Below are 8,888 nucleotides of genomic sequence, written 5' to 3'. Positions count from 1 at the left end.
TGAAGATATCGAGGAAGTCTCGAAAAATGTCATTCGCCATATGTTGGAAAACTGCTGGTGCATTCGTGAGACCAAATGGCATCACTCTATATTCAAAATGACCATAGCGAGTGCGAAATGCGGTCTTCCATTCGAACAAGGTTGTAGGCACCTCGAAGATCTAACTTCGTGAAAAACTTGGCTCCACTGAGGTGTTCTAGAAGGCTTGAGATCAATGGTAGAGCATATCGGTTTCTAATAGTTACTTTATTCAAGCCCCGATAATCCACGACCATACGAAGCGTACCATCTTTCTTCTTAACGAAAAAGATGGGTGCACCAGCAGGAGATCTTGAATGTTGGATAAAAACATTTGCTAGGTTCTCATCTATATATTCTCGAAGAACCTCTAGCTCCGTGGGCGAAAGGTTATAAATTGGCCCCCATGGAGGCTCTTTTCCTGGCTGCAAATCAATTGGGCAATCATAGGGTCGATGCTCTGGTAATCTATTAGCCTTCACCTTATCGAACACATCAGAGAATTCTATGTACTTCTTTGGTAATTGGACCCCCAATTCTTCTGAGGTAGATGAGGGAGTTGCTAAAACCGCAAACACCATCATGTTGTTGGGAGACAGGTCCCTCCGAATGGGAAGAGAGAAGAACAGTGCCGATGAACAAACTCGGCCGAGACCGAAACCGGATGAGGAGTACCCGGCTACGGAGAGCCGGATGGTGCAGACCCGATGAGAACCGGATGAGGAGTACCCGGCTACGGAGAGCCGGATGGTGCAGACCCGGCGAGAACCGGATGAGGAGTACCCGGCTACGGAGAGCCGGATGGTGTAGACCCGGTGAGATCCGGATGAGGAGTACCCGGCTACGGAGAGCCGGATGGTGCAAACCCGGTGAGAACTGGATGAAGAGACATATTCGTAAATATGTTTCTGAGAGTCCATCGAGGCTATATTTGTAAATAGCCAAAAAGTCATATTAGTATAAATATGACTTAGGGAAAACTTTTAGTTACTGTTTTTGTTGTCATTTCTTGTTGGTGCAAGAAGAAGAGAGAGCACGTAACAATGTACAGAGAGAGAGAGAGAGAGGAAGAGATCGTAGCCTTTGTTGTAACCGCCGCCTGTGGCGAGGATCGTGAGCACGAGGTCGTTGCCTCCGTGAACTCACTATTGTACATTCTAACATAACGATAGTTTGCAGCCTGTGGGCTGCCGTGGTTTTTTCCCTTAGTTTGAGTTTTCCACGTAAACATCCTATGTACATTTTTTCTTCTCCTTTGTGTCGCGTGTTTTCCGTTTCCTGTTTTCTGTGTACGATTCTAAGCTCGGTTGTGGCCGAGCGTTGTGCATAAGGAGCGTTGAGTTCCCATCACATGTCTTCCTTCCTTCCGTCCTCTCATAACTGATGTATGGAGATTGTTGAAATCATGTGGGATCCTAGATCCTTTGTTGGAGTTTCAAGAGACTCGGATTGTACTATGACCTCTTCATTAGTTCTTTTTCTCCAATCAATAGTTGGGTTATGTAACTCAAACCAAGGAAGACCAAGAACTAGAGAGTGCTCTGGACTACTAATGATGTTGAATGAGATGATACTAGCCAAATTACCTAGGACTACACGAATTGATTCAGACTCTTCGACTATATCACACGATGCTATAGGGCGACCATCAATGACTCCTACAGCTACTGGGCTTGGGAGCTTGTTCAAGATGATGTTTTGGGTCAATGCAAATTCGCGATCCATGAAACAAGAATTGGCTCCAGAATCTAGGAGGGCAGAGGCTAGGACTCGATGACCTATAGATGTGCTAAGCTCGACTTGTGCAGAAAAAACTCTACTAACTTGATTTGATGAAATGGAACCACAACTAGGTACAAACTCTACATATCTAGGATGGTCCAACCAAATGGCTCCTATTTTGGCCGGACTTATTCGTTTAACACATCCTCTAATTGGCTCAAGACATCAAATCTATTCTCATGGCATGGGTTATTAGGCTTAGTAGTTAAATTATTAGAAGTGATAGTAGAACTCATGGTAGGGTTGTCATGTGCACTTACTTGGTAAACTTGTCGTCTGGGTTTATGTGGACAATTCACAGCAATATGTCCTGGACCACCACAATAGAGGCATAGGTGATGCGCCCGACGTCGTTGTTTCTCAGCATCTGATAAAGGCCCTCGACGTTGTGTTGACTCTATTTCCATCGGAGTGGGACCATCCCTCGTAACGGGTCTGGGAACTTGTGGCGGTGTTGCGACTATTGAAGCATACGTCTGTTCCGGTTGACGGCGTATCATTTATTGACGTTCAGAACATCGCTCAAATAGGCGATTATCACATCGCACAGCTTGACTAATGGCCTTTGTAAGAGACTTTGGATCTTCGTGGAAAGTAAGAAGGTCTTTAACATCATTACGCAAACCCTGACGAAATTGATCCATTAAGGCTGCCTCATCCCAAGGGATGTCACATGCCAAGAGACGGAAATCTGCTGCGTAGGCTGAAGTGGGACGATCTCCTTGTCGGAGTCTTCGAATCTTGTTTATTACCGTTCTAGTGCTATCGGTGTCTCCAAAACTAGCTTGAAACTCTTTAACGAATGCCTCGAAATCCTCCAACAATGGTGATTTCTTCTCTAGAAGTGGTGCAAACCATGCTAATGCGGTACCGCTTAGCAAGGTTCCTATTAACCCCACACGAGCAGCATCAGTTGGGTACCGATTGGGATGTAACTGAATCACCAAACGGACTTGATTCAGGAAACCTCGAAACAAAGATCGAGTACCATCAAACTTGGCAAGGAGGCTAATCTTTGGTTCCCTTGGGGAGTTTTGAACCCTCGCCGCTTGTTCTCGTAATGTTAATATAGTAGCCTCGAATTGATGAACCCGTTGTGATAACTCCTCATATTGATGAGCTTTCTCGGTACTCACTTGTTGTAAATCCCCGAGTAGCCTATGATTTTCTTGCTCTAATGCCACAAACTTAGTCGTGAGCATGTCGAGCTCAGAAAGGACACGCATATACTCTTGCTTGCTGACGGATTCCATAATTGAGGGAGAAAAAGAAAGAAGGGAAAAGAAGAAAGCTTGCTAGGGTTATTGGAAAAGGAAACAGAAATATTCGGTTCAAACTGTCGAGACTCGTGGGTAGAAGATAGAGTGAGAGTGAGAGTGAGAGCGAAAGAGAGAATGTGTGTGTGTGTGTGCGTGAGAGAGAGAGAGTGAGAGAGATAAGACTTGAAATAGAAATGAGATTATATTATGATGAAACAAGATTACAATGAGTAGGCTAAGGGCTAAAGACTGGTGTTGAACCGAATGAGTTGAAACGAATGTATAGACAATTATTTATAGGTCCTTATGGAGTAATCTAGAATGTTCTAGAATATTTTAGATTTTATGATAAGAAATATAATCATGAAATATTAAAGGATGTTCTAGAATATTCTAATATCTTGTAATAACTAGAAACATAATTATTATAATCACACAACATATATGTTATTACAATGGTTAAGGGTTCAACACATAGACCAAGAAGTCGTTGGTTCGATTCTTGATATCCAAAATGTTGTCTTCATGACACAAACTGGTATCAGAGCGAACAACACAGAAAATGGAAGAATCTTACGGCGGCATGTTCAAGCTGACCGGCTCCAACTACTTAGTGTGGAAGTCGAAGATGAGGGACATGCTAGTGGTTAAAGATCTTTGGTAGTCAGCTCAGTTCGGGGACAAGAGACCGGATAAGATCGATGCCACGGTGTGGGAGGTGATGCACATGAAGACGACGACATACATCCGGTGCTTCATCAACATGAGCCTGTACAACAACTTCAATGAAGGGAGCAAGGCTCATGAACTTTGAGAGAAGATCGACATCATGTTCCAGAACAAGAATGTCGTTAATTGGGTTTCGGTATTTCGGAAGCGAGTGAGGCTCCGATACCAAGACAACTCCAGTATGGCGGAGCACATGAATGCCTTCTAGGGGTTGATACACCAAGCAACCTTGTTGGAAGTACCTCTCGCCGATGAGGTACTTGCTCTACTCTTGCTCGGTTCCCTCCCGGATAGCTGGGAGACATTAGTTGTCATGTTGGGCAATGCCGGGCTGGAAGGAAAACAACTATCCCTAGCAAGGGTCAAGTCAAGCTTGCTAGATGAGGAGGTGCGTCGGAAAAGACAAGGAAGTGATCTTCGACACCAAAGCCCTCCTTCCCGAATCGGAATGCGGAAGACAAAGGAATCGGAGTCCCTAGAACCGGGAAAAGTCGGGGACACGGTCAACATCAAGGGGGAGGTCCACTTGCTTCTATTGCGGTAAGCCGGGGCACTTCCAGAAGAACTATCGGCAGTTTTGGAAAGACAAGGGAACCGGCAGTACCGATTCGAAGAAGTCATCAGACCGAAACGGTTCGGATCGGCGATGCCCGGACCGGAAGGGAATGACGACGATCGCGGTAAGTGAAGAAGAACTAATGCTCATCACCGAGGAGAGCAAGTTGAACCTTGCCGTTGACGAGGAGTGAAGACGCCGGAACTAAACGGGCTGGCCGAAAGGATGAACCGGACCATAATGGAGAGAGTCCAGAGCATGCTTGCACATGCCAAGTTACCCAAGACGTTTTGGGCTGAGGCGCTGACGACGACGACCTATGTCATAAACAGATCACCCTCAGTACCCTTGGGAGGAGACTCACCTCAGAAAGTATGGACTGGTAAGGATGTATCTTACTGGCATTTAAAGGTGTTCGGGTGTCTTGCATACGTGCATGAGGCGAAGGACAAGAGAGCAAAGCTGGATCCGAAGTCCCGGCCATGCATATTCCCTGGATACGGCGATGATAAGTTCGGTTACCAAGTGTGGGATCTGATCGACAGAAAGGTGTTCCAGAGTCGGGACATAGTCTTCATGGAAGACAAGACCATTGCCGACTGAGAGTCGGAGAAGAAGGTAACGAACTCCGAATCATCCATTGAAAACCGGTTGATTACAAAAGGATATACCCGGTTGAAAACCGGATGTTAGCTGGTAACTGGAGGACACTCGACGAACTGGCGGGATTCAGACAAGAAACAAAACCGACCAAAGAAGAAGAAGACACCGGAACCGGACAAGATCCCGAATCGGATTCAGATGAGGAACAGACGGAGGAACCGGTAGTAAGAAACCAAGGACGGAGATATCCTCTCCAGGAGAGAAGAGCCCCCCGAAGATTTCCGGATGCAGAGCATGTGTTGCTAACCAATGAGGGGGAGCCGGAAAGCTTTGAAGAAGCAAGGGGGGACACCCACAACCGCAAGTGGTTGAGTGCCATGTAGGACGAGATGGATTCCCTACATGAGAACCACACATACAAATTGGTGGAGTTGCCGCAAGGAAAGAGGGCACTCCGGAACAAGTGGGTGTACAAGCTGAAACCACGAGACGCCGGAAATCCACCAAGGTATAATAAGGCCCGAATTGTGGTGAAGGGTTTCTAGCAGAAGAAAGGAGTGGACTTCGATGAGATCTTTGCCCTGGTAGTAAAGATGACATCCATCCGGACGGTATTGGGCATAGCGGCAAGCATGGACCTCGAGGTAGAGCAGCTGGACGTCAAGACGACATTCCTACACGGAGACCTTGAAGAAGAGATCTACATGCATCAACCGGAAGGATTTGAGAAGAAAGGGAAGGAGAACCTGGTGTGCAGGCTGAAGAAGAGCTTATACGGACTTAAGCAAGCTCCTCGGCAATGGTACCGAAAGTTCGACTACTTCATGACCGACCAAGGGTACCACAAGACGCAAGCCGATCACTTCGTGTTTGTGAAGAAATTTGACGGAGGAGACTTCCTGATACTCCTCATATATTTGGATGATATGTTGATCGTCGGACGAGACCAAGTCAAAATACAGATGATGAAGAAGGCCCTGAACCGAACCTTCTCAATGAAAGACTTGGGTCAGGCAAGACCGATATTGGGGATGCACATCATCCGGGACCGGTTGAAGAAGCTATTGTGGCTGTCACAGGAAAAGTACGTGACAAAAGTGCATTAGTGGTTCAACATGTCAGATGCGAAATTGGTCGGATCGACACTTCCGGCAAACTGTAAACTATCCAGAAAGCAGAGCCCGAGGCTTGGGTCAGGCAAGACAGATATTGGAGATGCACATCATCCGGGACCGGTTGAAGAAGCTATTGTGGCTGTCACAGGAAAAGTACGTGACGAAAGTGCTTCAGTGGTTCAACATGTCGGATGCGAAATTGGTTGGATCGACACTTTTGGCAAACTGCAAACTATCTGGAAAGCAGAGCCCGACGACAGAGGCGGAGAAGGCGGATATGATGAAGATACCATATGCCTCTACCGTCGGGAGCTTGATGTACGCAATGGTGTGTACCCAACCGGATATTGGATATGTAGTCGGAGTGGTGAGCCGGTTCATGAGCAATCCCGGTAGAGAGCATTGGAATGCGGCCAAGTGGATACTCCAGTATCTGAAAGGCACTTCGAGTCTGTGCCTCCGGTAATCCCCAACTTGACAGATTCACGGATTCGGATATGTCTACTGATGTGGATACCAGCTGGTCTACATTCGGATATGTCGGTTGATGCGAATACCAGCCGGTCTACATCCGGATATGTAATGACCATTGCACTGTTGACAACAGAAGCAAAGTACATGGCAGCTGTAGAAGCCGGCAAGGAGATAATCTGGATGAAGGACTTCATCGGAGAGCTAGGGATCCAACAGGAGGAATACCGGCTCTACGGCGACAGTCAAAGTGCCATCCACCTTGCAAAGAACGTGGCCTACCATTCCCAGAAGAAACATGTCCAACGGAGGTATCATTGGATCCGGGAGAGAGTAGAAGATCAAGAGTTCATGCTGACAAAGATCCACACAGAGGAGAACGGGTCGGACATGTTGACCAAAGTGCTGACACCCAACAAGTTGGACGCATGTCGGACGTGGATCGGGCTGACGAAACATCCCATGCCGGAGTGAAGGGGGAGATTGTTGGGATTTCGGTCCCTCCGGATGGGATCTTGAGAATCAGAGGTAGGAGACCCAGTGAGAACTAGATGAAGAAGACATATTTATAAATATGTTTCTAAGTAAGCCCATTGAGGCTATATTTGTAAATAGTCCTAAGTTCATACAAGTATAAATATGACTTAGGGCAATCACTTCATATGTGTTGTTATAGTTCTTGTAACCATTGTATATAGAGAGTGACAGAGTGAGAGGGAGTCAGAGAGAGAGAGATACAGAGCGATACTCTGTTGTAACTGCCACTGTGCAAAGAAACAGAGGTCGAGGTTGTTGCCTCCGAGTCTCTGACTGTACCCCTTCTCTTCATAGTGATAGTTCGGAGTCTGTGGGCTCCCGTGGTTTTTCCATATTAGGGTTTTCCACGTAAGCATCCTGTGTCATTTTCTTGTGTGCTCTCCATTTCCCATTTCTCTGTTTGATTCTTATAGAAGTGATTTACTACTTGGTTGTGGCCGAGCGATATTCCGTGCATTTCTCTACATTATGATCATGAGATCTTTTCTCCTTTGGGTATCGACCACCCTTGTAAGTTTTTCGATGTTGACCGGTCAGAAGAGCAATGACAAGTGGGAAGGCGGAGTCGGATCGGATAATAGGAAGTAAATAATAGTATAATTATTATTCGGAGGGACGGATCCGGTATAGTTGTACCGATCCAGATCCGGACCGATTCGGATGCCGGTTGCCTAAGCGCACCGATTGTAACCTTGCCGGATGCCTATAAAAGGATCCGATGATTTGTAAAGGTTTTGACGGAAGTAATACAAAAGTAATTATTGTGTGTTTATCTATATCTTCGTATTGTTTTACCGTCTGTGCTTAATTGTAATCATCTTACGCGTGTAACCTAGCGTCCAATCCTTACCACCCCTTTGGAGAAGTGTCGGATAGACACCTGTGTTGAGGCTAGTCCGGCCAGGCAGACAACACTATTTTGGCACCGCGATTCCTGCAAAGTGCAGAGGACAACCGGGGGATGGATGTCTAGACCAAACGACGACCACATCACCGAACGAGGGAGACGATACACCGAACGAGAGCAACGACGGGAAGCCCTGCAGCAAGCCGTCGACGAGATCCGGCGAGATCGGTCATTCTCCAGAACTCTTCGGAGAGTCGCAGAAGAAGCACTGCAATTCCGGGTTCTGCAAGTCCCCTATGAAGGCAGTAGCATAACAAGCCTGCAAGAGGCAGAAACGATACTACAGACGCTCACCGGGGCGACGGGGACTCAGAAGCATTCGCAACACTTGAGGCGGAGTCGGAAAGCGACGGAAGCGTTGCGTCCCGGTATAAAAGCAGCCACGACACACCAAACGACCCGGGAGAAGAGGAGTCGGAAGACTCAGTAACACCGGAGCCAGAGGAAGAAATAACCTTGGAGTTCGGTGACCGGCAATCGCCGAGGGCGGCTGACCGGATACCGACAACACCCGCAAAGAAACCGAAGGAGCGGATACCGACAACACCCGCGGAGGAACCAAAGGACCGGACACTGGCAACACCCGCGGAGGAACTAAAGGAGCGGATACCGGCACCAACCGCGGAGGAACCAAAGGTTCTCACACCGACGCCAACAACAGACAGAGAGCGGAGAAAGCAGGAGAGTCAGTTGGACGACACGATGTCGTACCCATACCCAAAGTACCGGGATGAGCCCGACGGGGAGGCACACGTGTACGCATTCCTCCAAACATGGGAAGCCAACCATGTCTCCCAAAGACTAACGGAGCCCGAAGCCGAACGATCCAAAGTCGCCGAATTCGGCATGACCTTAGAAGGACCGGCAGCCCGATGGCACGCAAAGCACTTACCGGGCAACTTTGCCACATT

Source organism: Azolla caroliniana, unplaced genomic scaffold (genome assembly GCF_043228905.1).
Source record: "Azolla caroliniana isolate FFs.n. ecotype wild unplaced genomic scaffold, voAzoCaro1.0.p SCAF_6, whole genome shotgun sequence".
Lineage (NCBI taxonomy): Eukaryota > Viridiplantae > Streptophyta > Polypodiopsida > Salviniales > Salviniaceae > Azolla > Azolla caroliniana.
The sequence above is the reverse complement of the archived record's forward strand: the minus strand, read 5'-3'. Positions refer to the sequence as shown.